Source organism: Puntigrus tetrazona, chromosome 20, assembly GCF_018831695.1.
Source record: "Puntigrus tetrazona isolate hp1 chromosome 20, ASM1883169v1, whole genome shotgun sequence".
NCBI lineage: Eukaryota > Metazoa > Chordata > Actinopteri > Cypriniformes > Cyprinidae > Puntigrus > Puntigrus tetrazona.
Window position 1 is genome coordinate 5,266,877 of NC_056718.1, and position 20,896 is coordinate 5,287,772.

Consider the following 20,896-nt stretch of genomic DNA (forward strand, 5'->3'; position numbering starts at 1 on the left):
CGTTAACGCGGAATATACTGATATGTGTAGAAAAGAAAACCAAAAAAACGACCTCACAGCACATACTGTATGCACATGAGTTTATGTCTTTGCCAGATCTTAAGGTCAGAATATAAACACTGGCAAACTGCAGCAAAGAAAAGAACAGCTGGGAGGAAAGATGGTTGTCTTTCCTCATCTGGTTTATATTGTGTGTGTGTGTGTGTGTGTGTGAGAGCGAGAGAGAGAGAGATACGTGTCATTACACAGATGGCTGTTTAAGAGATAACACACCTGTGTAAGCATTTTAAAGGGGATGGATTTGGTTGTGAGTACGCAAGTGTGTTTATTATCCATTTTTGTCTGAATCCGCTTGGTTCGCTGACTTGAGAAATGCTTATGAGAGCACAATAATTTACAGGAACAGGTGGGTGTAAGCATGCGTGAGAGCGCGTTTTTGCATTCGTACACGCATTCAGTGGGTGGTAAGTTCTGGGACCGGGCAATATATTGAATAAACACAATAAATTAAAGAAATATGCTGTTTTATTTGGCAAAAGATTCAGATTCTGTTTTAGCTGTATCACCCATCCCCGCTGGGTGCTTCAAAAATATCAAAAATATGCTTTTTTGTTTTTGTTTGCACCTCACAGATTCCTGGAACGCGTTTTACATATCAGCATGCAATCTAAGTCACAAAAGCCAGTGCTCTGCATGCGTATTTGTCAGAACAATAACGCCGCGAGGTTGCGTTTGTCCGATCCGTCTGAATCAGAACCCAGCAATCAAGTCCCCAGAAGACAAGGCTGCTGACACACTACGCCCCAAAATCATTTATGCGCTGAACATTTAACGCACAACACAATGGCGTCCGCTGGCGTGAGAAATGTCATTTAGAGATCAGACGGGGGGAAAGAAATTGCATTTTTTCAGCCTGAAATTGTTTACTACAATTCATGATTGCCAACCGTCCCACTGATTCGAAAATATGAAACTGAGAGAAAAATTAAGGTTAGACTTCCAAAGGTGGGCAGAAAATAGCTCAGAGACATCTTCGTTTATAGCGTCACGCGCGGTGTGGGACCTTTCTGACACGCTCTCAAACCTTGAAAAAAGTTATAATGGCAAAACTCAGTGAAATGCATTATGCTTCGTAGCAGCAATCATTGCATTGGCGTTGCCATATAAAATATGCATGTCATGTGTAGCTGCATGAGGCAAACCATGATATTTAGATCATGTATGCATAACATAAGTGAATATAAACAGGCTATTATGACAATAATGCTGTAGTTAATAAAGCTCAGGACTTTAGTAAGCAGAAGGATGTGCACTGATGAGTTAGATGTAACTACATATAGGCATTTTTTTATATAAGTTTAATGTAAAAACACGTACACAATAAGTGTATCATTGTATCAAATGATTAATTTAAATATAAGTACATGGCAGTTAAGGCCGCCTAATCTAAAAAAAACTTGGACCGCATCTTTTGTTTTCTTTAATGATCTCTCATCCCAAGTCATCCAAAGTGCTCACCATGCCATGCATCCGCTAAAAGGGGCTTTCTATCTGTAACTATTTTTCTTTCTCCTCCCATCCAAGCTTTCTCCCCCTCTCATCTGTCCTTGAATAACATCAGATCTGTTGTTTAACCATAAAACACTGAACACAAGTGCACACTGGGAACAGACTGCTCTAATTAGTACATGCACACATATAAACACGGACAGTGCATTCTGGGGCCAGACGCCTTTAATTAATACACACACATGCCAAGGCCTGCTCGTCTCCAGATCCCCAGCCCTCCTCAAAACACCACTGACAAAATATTTATCAGTGCAGGCCTCCATGGCTCTCCATGGCCAGTAATAATCAAATAAAAAAAGCTCGAGTAGATGCAGTTTGTTCTAGAACTAGAAGGTCTGAAGACAGCATCAGATCATGGAGGACACACCACTGCCAGTGACATTTATTACAGTTATTATATTGTGTTCATTTCAATCCAACTCAGTTCTATATTCTTCGTTTTGATTCACTTGAACTCTTCGACTCATTTCTTGTTTTCGCTTCACCCAGCTAACCTCAAGTCAGTTCTTTTCATCTATTTGTTTGTCTTTGTTCCATTCAGCATTTCTGTTCTCTTCTGTCTCTCCGCCCAATTCTGTTCATCTCGTCTTTTGTTTTTTAATTACACTCAGTTCTGTTTCATGTCATTGATTTAGACTAAACTAAATTCAGTTCTGCTGTACTCTTAATTTCCCATCTTTTTGTTTGATTCAATTTAAATCAACTCAGTATTGTTTATTTCGTTCATCTCCTCACCGATTCAGTTAAACTCAACTTACCTCAACTCAGTTCTGTTCATCTCTACGTTCTTATTTGATTCAGTTCAACTCATTTCAGCGAAACTTTAATTCTTAACATTTAATCTCTTTTCTTGTCTTTGATTCAGTCAACTTGGCTTAGTTCATTTCTGTTCTTTTGTCTTAAATCAGTTCAGCTTACTATAACTCAATTTGGTTGCTCTCTTTGCTTCAGCCAAACTCAGTTCATCCTATCTCTTGTCTCTGATTTGGATAAACTCAACTTAGTTCTGTTTTGCTTTTCAGTTCTTATCTCTATGTTTTAAACAAACAGTTCGTATCTTGTCTCTTGTATTAAATACATTCAAATGTAACTTTTCTTATCTTTTTATTTTCATTTCAAATTCAGATCAGCTTAGTTAAACTCTCTTCTCATCTTCATTCAGTTCAACTTAGATCAGTTCTGTTCATCTCTTCACTTCTCTTTGAAATTACCCCAACTCAGGTCTGTTCTTTTTTTGTCTTGAATTCAGTTCAATAGAACTCATGTCATTGCTATTTCATGTCTCATCTCTTCTATTCAATTACCGTAGATTCAATTAAATTCAGTCCAGCAAATTAGTTCTACACCTTTATTGTCATTTATCCTATTTAATTAAACTCTTACCCAATTCAAATAACAACTCTTCTCATCTGTTTGTTTAACATCAAATCAATTCCGTTCAATTTTCTCATCTCTAATAATTTCAAGAAGTGCCAGGTCAGGCCGATTTGCTCTCTTCAAAAATATATGATTTCAAATCACTGTCAGCATCCGCCTGTTTTTTTGTTAACTTCACGGATCTGGAGGTTTCTTGCGCTTTTAAGATGATTTTCATTTAGTCGCGGTCGGACTGGATCTTCTTATCCTTCCGAACAAAATTGTTGCTAAACCTGCGTTTCAGTGTTTAGACTTTAGAAGTCCTTATGTTGAGTAGCTTTCAAAGTAACTTTTAACAGCAGTTCCTTCTTTGATCAAAAGACGATCATCTAAAATGTGGAAACTAATAGCCACCAGTAGAGATGCACAGAAAATGAGAAAAGCAGTGCCATGCGGTTAACTTGTTGGATAATGGGATAGACCTAGATTAATGTGTCAAATCAATTTCAATTATTTTTAACAGATTCAAAGCCAGAAAATAACGACATATCTATTACGCCTCCCGATCAAAGAACACAGCTCCAGTTTCTCAAAGTCAGCAGCAAATCTTTTACCGAAGTGACAGTTTGTAAAATGTATTATTCAAAATAATTGCAATCAAATAGAAAGCTAAACAAAGGCAGGCTTAATTAGCAAATATTACAGCATTACTTAAAATTGCAAAGCCTTTTGACCCAAAGCATTTTTTGATCTCTCTCTCTCTTGATTTACTTTTTTGTGTTTTTTTAATGAAAAAAAACGTACTTTCTCTTCTTACGATTTCCGCCTGGCAATCTTTCTGAGAGACCCTGACGCTTCCGTTCTAATCATCAATGTCTCAGAAAGCGTGGAACAGAAAGACCAAGACTGTATTTGAGAGACATCAAAAGCTCCAACTGAATAAAGAGTCCAAATGCTTGAATTGATTGACTCAGACTCGCTGCGTCTGTCTCAATCTGCCTCCCCGCGCTCGCTCGACGCCTGCGTTACACGATGACAAAACTGGCATCTACACTGTCATATATCAAACAGTCTATTCACGCGGTGACACCTCCACTTTTAAAACAATTACCTCAACAAACGAGCACGCCATTCTGTCATTGAGGGCTATTATTAGGTCAGAGTGGGTGTGTTCCAATCAGAGTGATGGGGCTCCGAAGAGAGAATTAGGACACTGCCGGGCAATGATTTATTTTCCAAGGCGAGAGAGAAAGAGAGAATAAGAAAGATGCGTTCAGTTACCACAACTGCACTATAGGAAGCAATAGACAAACTTGTGAACTCCATCTTGTCATGTTGTACCGAAGTGGATTAAAAAAAAAAAGTGCCAAGTTGGATGAGTTGGATATTGACAGAGCGACAAAATATGTTGATGGAAAATCGCGAAAATATAAAGGCCTCCAGAGGGCTGTGAGTGGTGTGTCTATATTTGCCTCCGTGAGCAAATACTTAAGATATAGTAAGATATATTGTGACGTTTAAGTACATGCTTGTTCAAATAATCTATTCAATCTTCCATCCGTCCGTCCGTTTTCCAAACGGCTTGTCATTTGTAGCATCTCAGACTGTGTGTACGACAACGCATTTTCAAAACCTATTATTTTATATTTTATAAGAGCTCATGTGCTGTTCTATTTTTAGAAAATGTGTTTTTTAAAATATGTGCGCGGGCACATTTTCCAAATGGAAAAGTCATTATGAGACCACTTTGGAACAAGTCATTTACTATTAATGACGATTGAGAAGTTTATTATTTTTTGTATTTATTTATTTTATTATTATTATCAATTTTGTCCCACTTTATATTAGGTGGCCTTAATTACTATGCACTTACATTTAATGTACAAATCTTTTTACATTATACTTACATTTTTAGAAATACCTATATGTAATTACAATGTTAATACTTTGTTATTACATTTATAATTACACTATTGATCCATCCCTTACACCTTAACCCAGCCTTTAACCTACCCACACCACAAACCTGCCCCTCGCTGAACCTGATTTTGGCTGAGTTTGACATGTTCCTGGATCAACATCTCTGTAGACCCTGGAACAACATTGTGATTAACCAATCAGATTTGAAGAAGCAGTTTATAGTTTTTTGTGAAGTTTAGGCTTACAATCAGTGTTTGGTGCTTGTACATCAGGAAGTATACTAAAGTATAAGGTCATCCTTATTTTTGACAAAAAAGCTACATTTGTGATACATTATTTTTATAAATGTATAATATTTATATAATATTTTATTGCTAATTGCCAATTTATATAAATATAAATTAATCCGGCAGGATTTGCTTTCATGAACGGAATTAAAGACTTATGGAACTCAACAGAAGGAGCATTCAACCCCAAAAATTCATTACTCTAAATATGCCTGGCTACAAATGATTGCCCTTCTTCTCTTTTCTTTGCTTTGAACATAATTGAGCATAATTAATAATTGAACATAATTAATCAACCATAGCTACAGGCAACAATGCGTTGCGGTTCCTGCAAATGATCAATGCTGTGTTGTGAAATTCAGGCACGTCTTTCTTCAATTTGATGCAGAGGTGTAAACTAGCCGTGCAATTTCACAAGAATTAAACATTAAGAAGAGTCATAAATATTAGAGAAAGCTTTATCAGCAATATGTCTACACAGAAATACACAAAAATTAAGGAGGCATTATATATATATATATATATATATATATATATATATATATATATATATATATATATATATATTATATTTGTCTTTTCTATTAATTTTTTTTTTTAAAATGTACACCACATTACACACACAGACACAACTCAATTTAAAATAAAATGTTTTCTTTATTTTATTTTTCTTTATTTTATTTTCTTTTTTATTTAATTTGTATTTATTGCTATAATGACAAAGCAGAATTTTCAGTCACATAACCTCTTAGAAATTATTTTAATATGCAGATTTTGGGCCCAATTATTATCAATTAACCATCGAAATGTACACATTTCAAAATGAGGCTTTTCTGCTTAGTATGTATGTCATAAATCATGATACATTTTTCAGCATTCCTTGATGAATGGAAATTTTAAAATGACACGATTTGTTTGAATAATTTGTTTTTAATAATTTAATGCACAATAATTTAATGCAAACACTTTCTTAAAAAAATGATAAATTCTAAATTTAAAATGCTAAAAAAGAAAAGTTACTGTCTTTATTGTGTTTTTAATCAAATAAATGCATGATGAGCACCTCTTTCAATCAATCAATCAATCAATCAATCAAACAATGGCAAACAACATCAACAAAAAAGAATTTGAACATATTAAACAAATGCTAAAAATGCATTATAATATTATAATAATTTACTCATGAAAATAATTCAGTTTGTTAGTAGAATGGACTCAAGGCTCTGTAATGAGAGGGTCCTCAACCTTGGGTCTTGTCCAGGACCCCGTGAATTTCACAGATGTCCCTGTTACTACACGAGTGCACAAACTAACCCAGCGCCTGACAAGACTGCAAGAAACCAGAGTAGAAGAAGAGCCGGTGCCGAGCTGAGGAGAGAAACATGATCCCGAATCTCTGATGGCGAATCGATCCTGCCGCAATTAAAGCAAATATAGGAACAGATAGATGAAGGGATGAACTTTTTTTCCCCTTCTGTTTTTCACTTTATCTGACACTGACGGTACACCTCTCAAAACCTTCCTGCTCTTTGCTTAGTGTCCGTCTGTTTGTGCTAACAGCCTTAAAAAATGTTACATGCAGTGCCAATTTAACATGTCCATTTAGAGTTTCGTTATATAGAAAATGACACGATAAAACAACAACCCCAGTGTAATTTGTACAGCATTATTGATACCAAAGAAAATATAACAATGTCTGTTTTCAGACAAACATAAAAAAGGAAAAGAGAAAAGCAGACCACTTTTCATATATAAGTAACAATAGCGTCAACAAACAAACAGAAGCCCAAGAAAGCTAAATAAAGCCCATACCTAATTACAGTATGAAACTAATTACTGTCACAATCATAATGATGTTATTCATAAGTACATGCAATACCAGCATCAGTTGTTTACCTGATTTCGCTTTGTGGAGAGAGACTTTCTGTTACCATCTGCTGTGAAGAACAGACAGATCAGGTGAGATGTAAATAACAGACTGCATTCTTAGATTATATGCTGGAAAATTTAGTCTTGTGAACTTGAGAAGGTGAGAAAAATTCAACAGCAATGTATGTCCATCTTGATATATATGTATATATATATATATATATATATATATATATATATATATATACACACCCACACCCATATTAGATATATACATTGACCCATATATATATACACACATACACAGTTAAAGCAGTACATGAATAGGGACTCTGTGTGTATGTTAGGGAGAGAAAAAAAGAAAATGAAAAAGAAAAAGTCTACGTTCAGCACATTTCTTGTGGCCACTGTTTGGCCTCAGGGCTGGAGGCGGATCTGAAACATTAGTGTTGGTTATTAGGATCATTTGAAAGGAAACAAGGGATTTCACCTTCCGTCAGAGATGCCCTTTGTGCAGCGGCGTATGAGATTTTGAGTAAAGGACACATTCACACCTTAAATATAGTCAACAAAATGCCCTTTCTCATTCCAAAATATGCAATATATATGCTAATCTCAGTGACATTTTAGTATTGGTGTTGTGCATTAGTAATGTTGTAAAGACCAGACCCTGTAAGACCCAGACCCAAATCAGACTACATCTTTATCCTTATTCTGACTCAAGAGCCAACTGAAATTCACCTGAAGGTGTACTTCCAAAAGTAAAACCACAAGCACAGACATTTATAGGACATGAATCAAGAACTGATTTAATTCGGTGTAACCATCACTGAATCTCACGTAACAAGACCTTTGGTAACACTTTAGAATAGGGAACACTTCTAACTTTTCCCTAATTTGTTGCTTATTAATTGTCAGTAAAATAGTTACGTTTAGATAATGGGTAGGATTAGAGATGTAGAATAAGGTCGTGTAGAATAAGACATTAATATGCGCTTAATTACAGCTAATAAATAGCTAATATTCTAGTAATGTGCATGCTAGTAAGGAAACCCTAAAATAAAGCGTTACCAGAACGGCATAATGTATTGCTATTTTAGACATTTTTAAACTTTGATTTATGCAGAATTCGGTTTCGGTTTCGAATCAGCTGATTTAAAACATTTCTTTATAGAAAAGTTACCGATGCATGACGTGAACTCTCCGCATAGTTTAGGAAAAGATCAACAAATACACGGCCTTTTTCACTTTGTTTCTTTTTAATCTGAATGTACAAGGTGTGTTATTCAGCCATCTGCTTCACTGCTTGCCGCTTTAATACATGGACATTATTCAGAGCCAAAATAGCAGATGGAAAAAGCAAAGCTAAGTTGAAAAATGATGCACAGTCACTATTTCATTTCTAATAGTCTTCCACATTTATCACGCAACCAATGAAAGATTTTTCAGCGCGCACTGAAATGCACCGGTTTGATTTGTTTTTCCTGATGGATGTGCTTTTTTGTGGTCTTGTGAAAAGGTAATTTAATCATTTGTATCAACCGCAATTAGCAATTTCACTATACGTTGTTGCAGTGATGACGACCAAAATGTCCGCCAACTAATAAAAGTCGTTTGTCCAAAGTCCTGAAATGGGTGTAGCTCAGCTGGAAGAGCGTTGTGTTAAACGACTATATTTAATCATGGGTTCGATCCTAGAGCTCACAAAATGTATATGTAATGTAAATCATGATTTTGCAGTATTTCTGTAAAGGGTGGGGTATGTGTGATTACCGTAAGATCACTGTAAAAAGTCCACACATTGGATTTAAATAGACGAGCAGTTTGGCTGGTAATGACAGTCAACAGTTAGGGTTAAATATGAGACCAGATATTCACTAATCTGGAAAAACATGAGCTTGATGGTCCTCAGTCCAATTCCTTTGCAATGTGGGAAGGAGCACCGTTGAAATATATACCTGCTCCTCTTTGGATAACAACTGTTCAATTGTGGAAAGCAAGCCATTATTCTGCAATATTCTCACGATTTGACTTTTCACAGTGAAGCATCTCACCAGTATCACATCTTCATTCATCCTTCACAGTGATACATTTATTATTGCATTTCTCAACAGATCTTCAAAGACATCGCTCTGGAGCCTCACCACGAAACCAAAAAACGTAATTCAACGCAACTTGTCGTATGCGGCTTTGGGTAAAAGGAGGACCAGCACTGAACGATTCACTTTTATTGTGCTGTTTAGTTTGTATTTAAAGCCTATCATCGCAATTGTGTGCAAAATAACAGCCAGTACATTTTACAACATTTTCCCTACTCTTTTTTTTACAGTAGGCAGAAATTTGTACAAGCTTTGAGAGACATGAGGTGATTACACAATGACAGAATGTTCGTTTTTGGGTGAACTTTCCCTTTAGCCCCCAGGCAAGTAAAGTTACCGAAGGCTCGACCACACACTAGAAACAACTGGTGCAGAACAACTTTTGACAAGTTTCTGATGTTATGTCATGGGTTGTTTTTTTCATTTATCGTGCTATTGTTGTATCTAATGCGCATTTAATTTTGCACCTTAAACAAGCGGTGACAACAACCCCTTTGTATAGGCTTCTACGGGAGTTATAAAAGATATAACCCCACAAATTATGCCATAATTAAATCATCTTACGCTCATAATGCATTTAAAAAAAGCTAATGAATTGCATACCGTTTATAAGGAAGCTGAGAAAGAAACTACTGTGCAAATAATATCCATCAATGGCCTAAGCATGCTGAAAACCGAAAACCTTTTATAAAAATCAATTAGCAGAAGCGTCCTGATTAAAGACCTGTTATTTTTTTCCGACCCGAAGCTTTGGAACACTTCATGGTGGGTGCTCGTTTTTCAGGAATCTAGCCGCTGTTGGGCAAATCTGTTGTAAATGTGCTGCTTGTTCGTAATTTGTCCCTGGTAAATGATGCTATGAACGTGCGAGGAAAAACTGCAGGCAGTACCGCGGTATTCATGAGCTTCCTGTGCTTCAGGCTAGCTCATATCATAACCATTCACACAGCTAGGGATCTGTTCAGCTCCGCTCAGTAGTTCTGGTTCAATCTTTCACTCCAAACCAGGAGGGAAAAGAAAGAATATGTAGAGAGCAGCACACAAAATCTGATCAAACTGACAGGCTGGATTAGATTTACCTCAGCCATCGCTGTTTAAAAGGCCAGTTCACGAAGAAATGAAAATTCCGTCATCATTTGCTCAACCTCTTGTCATTCCAAACCACTTTCTTTATTTCTGGTAAGGGAAAGTCTCACGGTCCGCATTCATGATGCTTTTGGAGCTTGACAGCTCTATCACAGAGCCTTGGTATTAAATGCACCTTCTGAGTTTCACGCAAAAAAAGTAAGCCATGCAGATTTGGAACGACGTGACGGTAAGTAAATGAAGACAGAATTTTTTATTTTTGGGTGAGCGAGTCGAATGAAAGCAATAAGCTGTAAAAATGGAGCTAAATCTAGCATGAGTGGGTGCAAGCGAGTGCGTTTTGGGATTGCTGAAAGCAAGTTGGACAGAAAAAGGTACACGGTGACCTTTAATTTTCATGGCAGCGGTGCGGTCACCGGTTTAAGCGAGTCATTATGGCTGTGATTAACTGCTGACAAACTTTCCAGAGAATAGCAGCATATGCAAATCACAATAACTATCACCACAGAGACCAATTACACACCGAGATGATTTTGAAGCAAATTATTGAGGCACCTGCTGGGAGACTCCCTGCTGGGAGGACATTTTTAACCGGCACTGTAGAAAGTGACTTATTGTACAAAGTGACTTAAGAGGTTGTATTTGTATTCATTTGAATGTTTAACGCTATCTCATGACCAATGCGTACGTATTTTACGAGGTGGATAATTCCTACAAACTCACGTATGATTTTTGTAGGTTTAGGGGCAGGGTTAAGTGTAGGTCATCCGTATAAAGTCATAGGAACTCATAAAATACGTAAGATTTAACAAACATTTTGAATCGAATTCGTACAAATTAGCCACTTGGTAAATTATATAGTAAAAATATGTAGTATGGAGTAAAATACGCCTGGAAAAAAATTGCAGAAGACATTCAAAAACATTTTAACTTAATTATTTGTTATTCTAAAATACAGATAATTCCTAATGCACTTAACGCATTTATTCATTTGTTTATGTATGTTTGTTCACTCGCTTGTTTGATTTTATTCATCTTATTAGCTTCTGTGTTGCCTGTGAAATAGTCTGATGAACTTTTGAGGATTTTAGATTCAGAAAAAGTAACTAAAAAGCAACATAACTTTTTACAATTTCATATACCTTTATACAGTTTTATATACATATGCTGTGCTTTATGCACATAAACAAGCACAGCGGAGGTAAAATATTGCATATATAAAAATAAAAAAAGGGTATGAATTACTCAAATAAAACACTTGACAAGAAGGCATTCAAACAGTCTGCTGCAGGTTAATTGCAATTAAATAAAAATGTGTAATTTTATATTAAATGCAATTAGTTGAACTTAAGACAATATAAGTAATTTCAATGTTTACATACATTTCATAATTATTTCGTAAATATTGTCTTTGCCAAATTTACTGACAAGCATTTATAAATAAAATTTCTACTTGCATGCCATGTAAGTAAATATATTTGAAATGTATTATTTCAGCAATTTAGAGAGAGTTCAGCCAAAAATGAAAATTTGCAACGTAGTATCTGACCTTTGCCTATTTATTCATTCATTTATCATGAAGTGCACAGTGCAAAACACTTAAAGTGCATTCTTTAAGTGAACTGGTGTGGTCTTTTAAGAATATTATGAGTACATAAGTTCAATTAAGCATCCTTGGTTCATAAGTAAAACTGAAACATTAGCACTCCTCCAGTCGTTCCAGAAAATACAGAAATTCTGACCTAGAAAACATGATATCTGGAATACACCTGTTCTCTGCTACCTTCCTCACTCCAGCATCGAGTCCACGGTAGCGTTATTCCCACCTCGTCAATGTATTTAACTCCATCTGAAGCTGAACATACCTCATCACTTGGGGAATAAAATGAGGGGGAATAAATAATAACTTCCATATTTGCGTGAGCAATCCCTGTAATTACTATAAACTTTTCCCCTTCGTTTTTTTTTTCTCTGTATCCTTCTGCTTAATCTCTTTGTCTCTATCTTTACCTGTACAGCTGCATCGCACACCTGTTCTTCTCACTGACATTATTGTAAATGTCAAAGACCCTCCCATAAGATATCTTCCCGACAGCAGAGCCAAATCTGACAGTGGGCCTGGAGCCAGAGCCATGCAGCAGCCCAGAATAGAACACACCTGCACTGCAGAGCTCGGAGAACAGCGGGGAACGGCACAGGTCTCTCACCTGTTCCCAGCAATTTCTGTGCGCGCACACCTTAGCCTGGAGTTCCTGCTCTTTACTGCTCCAGTAAAAGGTTCAAACCAAAGACTGAAGGCTTTAGTGTAACATGAAGCACCTCCACGTGTATTAAAAGTCATTTCCACTACAGTGTGTAAATGATTCTTAACTTAAACTTTGGGTCAGTGCCAATTTATCTGCAAAATTAAGGTCGTGTGGTTTATAAAATAAATAGAATATTTTTTTATTTATTAAATAAAAAGTATAATTTATTAAATAAAATTAAATGAGTTTTCTATTATATATATATATATATATATATATATATATATATATATATATATATATATATATATATATATATATAGATATAGATAGATAGATAGATAGATAGATAGATAGATAGATAGATAGATGCAAAAAAATTAATTAAACATTAAGTTTACATTGTTCTTGAAATGATTAACCAACATTCCTTAGTTCATTCCTAAGAGCTTGAAACAAAAAAATAAATTAATTTATTCATATTTTTATGCACTTTGAAAATATATGTTATTATTTCAAATAGAGACATAAGTAAAACTGTTTTCCTGCTTGTAAACGAGTAAAAGTAAAATCTGTTTAAAATACCAATAAAAGGTCTCCAAAATAGTAAATAATTTGACCTTTCTCATGACTAGACGAGGAACTGTTTATTAATTGTTAATGCAAGATATATGTGCATAAATACATTGAATGTATAAAGAAATATTTATATATATATATATATATATATATATATATATATATATATATATATATATATATATATATATATATATATATATATATATATATATATAGCTAATGGTTACACCATGTTATTAAATATCAAATATTAAATAAATACTTGAATGAATAAATGAATATTTAAACGGAATTATCGTTTAACGAGTTTTCTAAAATGCACGTTGCTTTAATTTCTCAGCCATACAACATATAAAAACCGACTAACACAGATACAGTCCTCCTGGTACACGCCGCAGCCGTAAGAAAACGAAAAGAACATAAGCGGCTTCGCTAAAGCTTCAACCCCGAGGTCAAGTGCTGGAGTGAATCATTAAGACGTGTGCTAATGTTAGCAGGCTAATTTACTGCTTGGCTTGTTACAGTCGCTTTCCATCTGCACCTTTAACTCCAGCCAGGACTGTTACTGGAAACCTTCCAGACATCACTCACACATGCATCGCACCGTACATTCGTTCAGCTCACCGAGGAATGGTTACTTTGCATACTTTACCACGGCTAAGAATGTACGGAGGCGATGCGTTCATATTTAAAGATTTCAAGTTCAAGCTTAGCGTGAAGAAAATGTCAATAATCGAAATAAGCCAATGATCGACGATCTAACGCGCGAACCTGTTCCTGGAGATCTGCCTTCCTGCAAAGTTCATCTCCGACCCGGACCTAACTCAGGCTAATTAAGACCTTCAGGAGCACTTGATAATTACAGACAGGTGTGTTGGATCAGGGTTGAAACTGAACTCTGCAGGTAGCAGTGCAGGGCTGCATCTCAGTTTGGTTTTTTATGCCTGTCCCTCGCTCATTTCCCTCTATTTTGTTGATTAAGATGTACGTCATTTATTATTTTACATAGGAACTCTTGCAATGTCCTTACTATCTTTCTGGGCCTTGAACACGTCGGTTGCATTGCTGTCCGGGCAGGGTCAGAAGGCTCTTGGATTTCATTCAAAATATCCTTATTTGTTTTCCAAAGATGAATGAAACCAGCGCATGCACGACGGAGTAAGCCGTTCAAATAAATAGTAAAAATTTGGTTGCGACGCCAGCTGAACAAAATTCATTGTTGGCACGAATAATGTCAACTTGAACTGGGTTGAATGGCTTTGTTGTAGAGCAGTTACTTTACGCAATGCCATTTAACGCTGGATTTAATGAATATGTGCTTTATATACAGACCCGGGTGGCTAAAGGTTTATTTGAATTTATAATTTGTCTTGAGATAATTCACACAATATGGCCAAGTGACAACTGTGTGCTTATCACAGAACAACTTTTCCTGCTTTCCTCAACTCTCTCTCTCTCTCACACTCTTTTCATTCAGTAAATTAATAATTACTGCAGCAGATGAAGGCAGTATTGGCGAGGTTATTGCTAACTCAGTGTTATTTGCTGGCTGGGCTTGACTGATGATTCAGTGAAACAAGCTTTTTAGCTAAAGAACCTCCCAGGAACGCTCCTCTCTCATTCTGTGTGTGTGTGTGTGTGTGTGTTGGCTGTGTGTCCCGCCGAATGCATCTTCTGGCATTGCTGGAGCCAGTACAGCTGCATCAGAAAGAGAGAGGGGGGCTCTTTTTGGCAGCCGGGGATCTGGATAATCCCATCATCTGGCCAGTTCAAACCCCGAGTGACAGAGCAGGGAGTCTTCTTCAGGCTTATCTTTTCGTCTTTCTCTTTCTCTCAATCTTTCCATCATGTCTGGCCAAACAGGTCACAAATCTTTTTCTCCACTAAAACTGAAAGTGTCCCGTAGCACTAAAACGCTTGCAGTTCAATATACTGTATAATTGAAAAAATAAATAAATAAATAAATAAATATATATATATTGTCACGGGAGGAGCCAACGACAGACACAGTGGGCGTGGCGTCAGGCCTCGGAGAGGCTTTTTATTAACAAAAATCAAAATAATACAAAATAAAGTGTCCAAGGGGGAAAGTGTCCAAATAAAAGGGGGATCTGGTGTCCTCGTCGTGCTGCGGGTAACGTGCAGGTTTAGGCCGTGTTCCAGGGGGGGAAGGGTCCAGGTAAGGGGCGGAGTCCGGCGGTCGCACGCGCTCCCCTTTTTCTGGTCCGGGGCGCGAGGGGCGGCGGCTTCTTCCGCGGCGTCTCCGTCGCTTCTTTGCTCCGGGCGGCAGAGTGGGATAAGCTGTGTGGTCCCAGCCCGGACTACGGAGGTCCCACGACGCACTTCTCGGACAGCGGGGTGAGGTCCATCACGCACCCTTCCTGGACCCACGAGGACACCAGCGTGCATGCACGGGGGAAGAGACCGGTCTCCCGAGGAGAGGTGCGTTCGGAACTTAACGGCTACGGTAACGAGGCTAACTCACTTCAGGTGCGCCTCGTCACACGCCGCCAGACCTGACCGATACCACGCCCCTCCTCTCGAACACACCCACTCCCGTCGGGAGCCTGGTGAAGGGCGGCGAATAAAGGACGGGGTGATGGTGACAATAAAGAGGAGGGGCAGCCGACTCGTCACAATATATATATATATATATATATATATATATATATATATATATACAGGTATTTTACCAGTATTTACAATTTTACACTTTATTGCACTGTTTTAGAGTGAAGGGAATTATCTGTTAAAATAAAGGATAATGTCGTGTGTAATGAGCTGCCAGTATTTTTCTGTTTTTTTTTATGTATTCATATTTTTTACAGTGTAATATAATATAATATATAAAGGTATTTGTATACTTAAGTTGCTCTTACATAGACAAAATGCCATTTTTAGTTTTTAACCAGAAAAGCATAAATAAATACTTGCATATAATATAATATAACATTACAATGATTACTGTTATTTTACTGTTTAAAAATATAGTAATATAACCTAATTTTATCATAAAATTAAATTATTTATAAAATAAGTATTTAACTAGTAGTAGTTTTATATATACCTTTCAAAATTAAACTGCAATAATAGTAAGCAAAATAAACTGTTAACTGTATAATTTTTTTTTATTATTTATATTTACTTAATAATATTTGGTTATTTATTTATATCCCCCCAGCCCCTACTATAATATAATAGTAGCAATAGCAATAATGATTACTTTTTACTTATATTTACTTAATACGTTTATTATATTTAATTTTTATTTTATTTTGTTTTGTTTTGCCGAGCACAATTGTACTTAAAATAAGTCTACAGCATGGCAATTTTTTGGGGGGGATGCCGCTGAATCTCCCTTCCAGAATATTCGTCGTTCCGCGTGAATGCTAGATGAATGGGCGGATGTCAGAGCTGGATTTACGGCAGTGCTGATGTGGCTCAATAAGCATTAGCACTTCAGCGGTGTTCTGTTATTATCACACTCCTCCTCTTGGCATCCTCAGCCTGGACAAGAACCAGCAACAGAGTCCCAGAGCCACAGATCAGGTCACAAATGCACGACAGCGAGGAGAAACAGCATCCATAAACAAAAAAATACCATATGAACGTCTTTGACTCATTCGATTTTCGTTTTATCTCCTTCAACCCAAATCCAGTTCACGCTTCCTACTTCAGTTCCCGAATGAAAGCTGTAAACCTGGATGATATTTTCTTCAAAATATCGATTTCGACGCTGACGCGCTTCTTCATTCTTAAAATGATCTCGAGTCATCCGGATGCTATTCAGCAATTTCCAGAATTGCCTACCTGAGTATGTTCGCAGGTTGAATGGCAGAAAACGCGGTCAAAGCCGACGGATTGCGGCTCAGAGCCCCTCGATTGAATTGTCAGCGTGAGTGCAGCTCCTCTGTGGATTCTCTGTGTGTGGTGATCCCGTGTGGCCCTCGGAAGAGCTCCCAGCATTGTGTGTGTGACAAAGGCAGTTAGCAGAGCCGCTCAGCCCTCGCCGAAACAGGGAAAAGCTGGGGGATAAACTGCACTCTGACAAAATGTATCTGCTTTGTAAATGGGACAAGCAGGATCACGGGATGGAGATTGAAAGCGGCTCTATTTGTCTGTCACGACCATTCAGGCTGGACACGTACACACACACATGCGCGCACTGATTTCCTCTGAGAAGAAGGCTGGTAGAGATAATATGCATTGAGGATTAGCTCACACACTCACCGTATGTGGCAAACGTGATTTCGGGTTATCTGTCTGTCTCTTTGGATTGACTCTATAGAGTGAAAAGTGACTGATACAGCTGAAAATAACAGGTGTATATTAAAGCAATAAGCCCCAAGAAGCAACGAATTTATAACAGATAAGAGGCATTGTTAGGCTTAATGCTTTATAAAAACGGTTATTCCATATACTTAGTAAGGTTAAAAAAAGAGCAGATTGATATTAATAAAACAGTATTATTGCACCAAACAATGTAGTTTCTCAGAAACAGCTTGTGGTTGGAACAAAGTGGTTGCCGAGCAACACACAAAGTAAACTATGGTGTAGGTTTGCAGTGGCTTCGAACATGGCTCGACCAATCAGAATCAACGACCAGAAGCATCCACTTCGTAACGATGATCCTTTTGATGAGATTTACTTTGTGTATTAATAAAGCTCAAAAGGCAAGCCGAGAATATTAAAAATCCGTGTTAAAACAAAAAATGTAATGTAGATTTAATTTATGTTTTTACTAAATGCACACACAAGAAAAGAATAGTTCGTAATAACTTTACTCAGGCGCTAAATCAACTAAAAGCCTTATTTGACTACATAATAAAACATTTGACATTTTCTTGCCACTGGCTTGCTCAGTAAGGTTATATAAAAGATAATGGATAATTCATATTCAATCATATTCTTGATTTAAATGCATTGACACTGAAGAAAAAAAAATGCTTATTAATGAGACTATTGTCTTCAGTAGAGCCGCTTTCTTAGTTCCAACACTTTGCAACACTAAAACAATTATTGAACTAAACTGAAACTACTAATTTGAGTTGAACTACTTTTGTCAATGCTGATTTATAACTGGAAATTAATTGATCAATTTTATGACACGAACACTGTTACCTTCCCATTCATTAATGTAATGTATTTTTGAGTCGGATCTCACGACAAAACTAACTTTCTGAACATTTTTTCACGTTAAATGTCAACCGAGCAGCGCTAAAAGACTATTTATTTTCGTCAGTGACTTCTACTGACATCTAGCGGTGTGGATGAAGGGTTTCTGTGTTTTTATTTCACTTCATCTGGTTATTCTCTTTCAGTTCTTCACTCTAACGTGGAACACTGAACGGATGAGATATTATTGTGTTTGTAATGAAGCTGTGCATTCTCTGAACAAGAGGGACTGAGGTCACAACGGCTGTTCGTCTGTGCCCTTTCTGGCCACAACAGGAGTCTGATCAATCCTTCCTGGTTCACCAATATGCATTTTTCAGTGGCCCGATGCCACTGGCCGTATCTATAGAAATGGGAAACCGATGGTCTATATAATTCCAATACACGTTGACATTCATTGAATGTCATCGCATTAGATACGGAGTATCTAATAACCACAAAATAAAAGACCATTTTGAAAAAGAAATGCACTTACATACTTACTTTAAATCTTAAAAGCATGTAAAAAGATAAAAAGGCAACTTAAGTATACTAAAAGTAGTAATAGTAATTTACTAAAAGTAATTTCTACAATTATATTTCTCTGGTGTTTTTTCATGAAATCAATGCACTAGTTTGATAATGTTTTTTGTGTAAGCAATAAGGAGAGGCTGTGCTGTAAGGGATGTTTAAATATTAATATTTTGGATTGGGTTTTGGATTGTACGGTGCTAAATTATGTGTATGAAGTAGTTATAATTCATTTATTACCACAATACTGAAAATAGACCTGAATATTGAATTTCCAAAAACTATGTCGTATCTTGAAATGCTTTGGAACACACTTAGTGTGCTCCCAGGGAATCAAGTTTACAAAAATGGAATTATTACCGCCATCGATTTTAAGGTACAGTAGCACACACACACACAGTACACATGGCCACCAGCAGCTGAGATGTTTCGGGGGGTTTGGCGGTCTTTTCCTCCGCTCTCGGTGCAGGAGGAGCCCAGGTGTAGCTCAGAGCTGTGAAGACTGGTGAGAATAAAGGTGTCACCTTCCAAGACACCCTCTGTTAAAGGTGCCATCCAACAATGGAGCATGAAGCTGCAGAGCACCAAGCGCGTACGAAGCTTGTTTCGCACATCCTGCAGAACCTCGGTGTTACCACAACATCAGGCAACACTGAGCTTTCACGCACCCAAAATAAAAGAACCACCCCATCCAAAACATTTAGTAAAGCAAATCCATCCGTGCACAAAATCCGAGATAAACAAACGAAATCTGACGAAACTAACTTTAAACATCGCAATACGTGTAACTATAGTGCCAGCTGCATTTTATCCGCCCTGCGCTGCATGCTGGGAAACCAAATGGCGTAGAGTCGACAGAATCCAAGCTTTGGAAAAGAGTTGTTTCCGCAACAACAGCAAGCATCTGTGAAGCCGCGTGTCCGTGTCAGTAATTTTCACCACAGGTCACTGATTTGATCGTAGAGCACAGAGACACAAACGCACGTCCACACATCCAGAGGACAGGACAGAAATAACAGGATGTTGAATGGACGTCTTAATTGGAATAGCAGGACGAGAAATGTACTTTATTTGAGTTGCAATTCAAATAAAATCATCACTGATAAACAACAGAGGAAATGGACAATAAGAGACTTGTTAAATGTTCTGTTTAACGTCTTGTAACTAAGTCATGAAAGCACATTTTATTTGATTGTCTTTTCGGCAGAGGCTATGTAGACTAACTCCGCCCACCAGCGTGTGATTGGAACAGCTGCCATTACAAAAAGATGCTTGTTTGACATGAGGTGCAGATGACTGTACGGTGATTGTATTTTAACGCGACTGACGTGGTTTCGAATTTTTACATTTTAAATCACATCGGAAAAGCATGTATGTTCAATAAAAACGAAGGAAATAACCAAAAGGTTGAAAATAAAGTATTAGGGTAGGAGTACGGAGGCGTCCATGACATCCATTTAGCAATTTGAATTAAAATGACCATTTACACTCAATAAGTTGCATTTTCTTTTATAATGTACAACAATGTTTATACTGCGCGATACTGAGGTGCAGATCATTGCCACTTGCAATCAGAAGTATAAATAGCAGAAAATGCTATTTGCAGTTAATTAACCCTGCTATTTTCAATTAGTGTAAATAGCATCTATTGCTGTTTGCAGTTGGTGTACAGTAGATAGCTCTATTGCTATTTACACTTAAATAGCTGCTGCCCTTATTTTTTTATTAAGATGTGTGTGTGTGCGTGTGTGTAATTGATTTATTTTATTAAAAATTAGCTTTTTTTGCTACTTTTGTTGTTGTGTATATATATATTTGCATTTTGTGTTTTATTTATGATGTCACCAGCGACTAGTCGACTCAACTTTAAACACCTAAAAGTCATTTAGTCCCTAATATATATATATGTGTGTGTGTGTACATATAGTGTTGTGAAAAAATGTTGGCTCCATTTCTGTTTTTTTTTTGCATGTTTGTCACACTTTAGTGTTTCAGATCATCCACCTAATTGAAATATTAATCATAGATAACACAAGTAAACACAACATGCAGTTTTTAAATGAAGGGTTTTTTTATTATTAAGAGAAATCCAAACCCAAACGGCCCTGTGTGAAAAAGTGCTTTCCCCCTAAACCTAAAAACTGGTTGGGCCACCCTTAGCGGCAACAACTGCAATAAAGCATTGGCGATAACTTGC

General features: G+C 36.9%; 1 protein-coding gene across 1 annotated transcript in view; it reads right to left on the bottom strand.

Annotated features, from left to right (window-relative positions):
* Positions 1-20,896, bottom strand: part of LOC122324433 (exostosin-1) — a 198,864-nt gene that overhangs the window by 105,671 nt on the left and 72,297 nt on the right. The window lies entirely within an intron of this gene.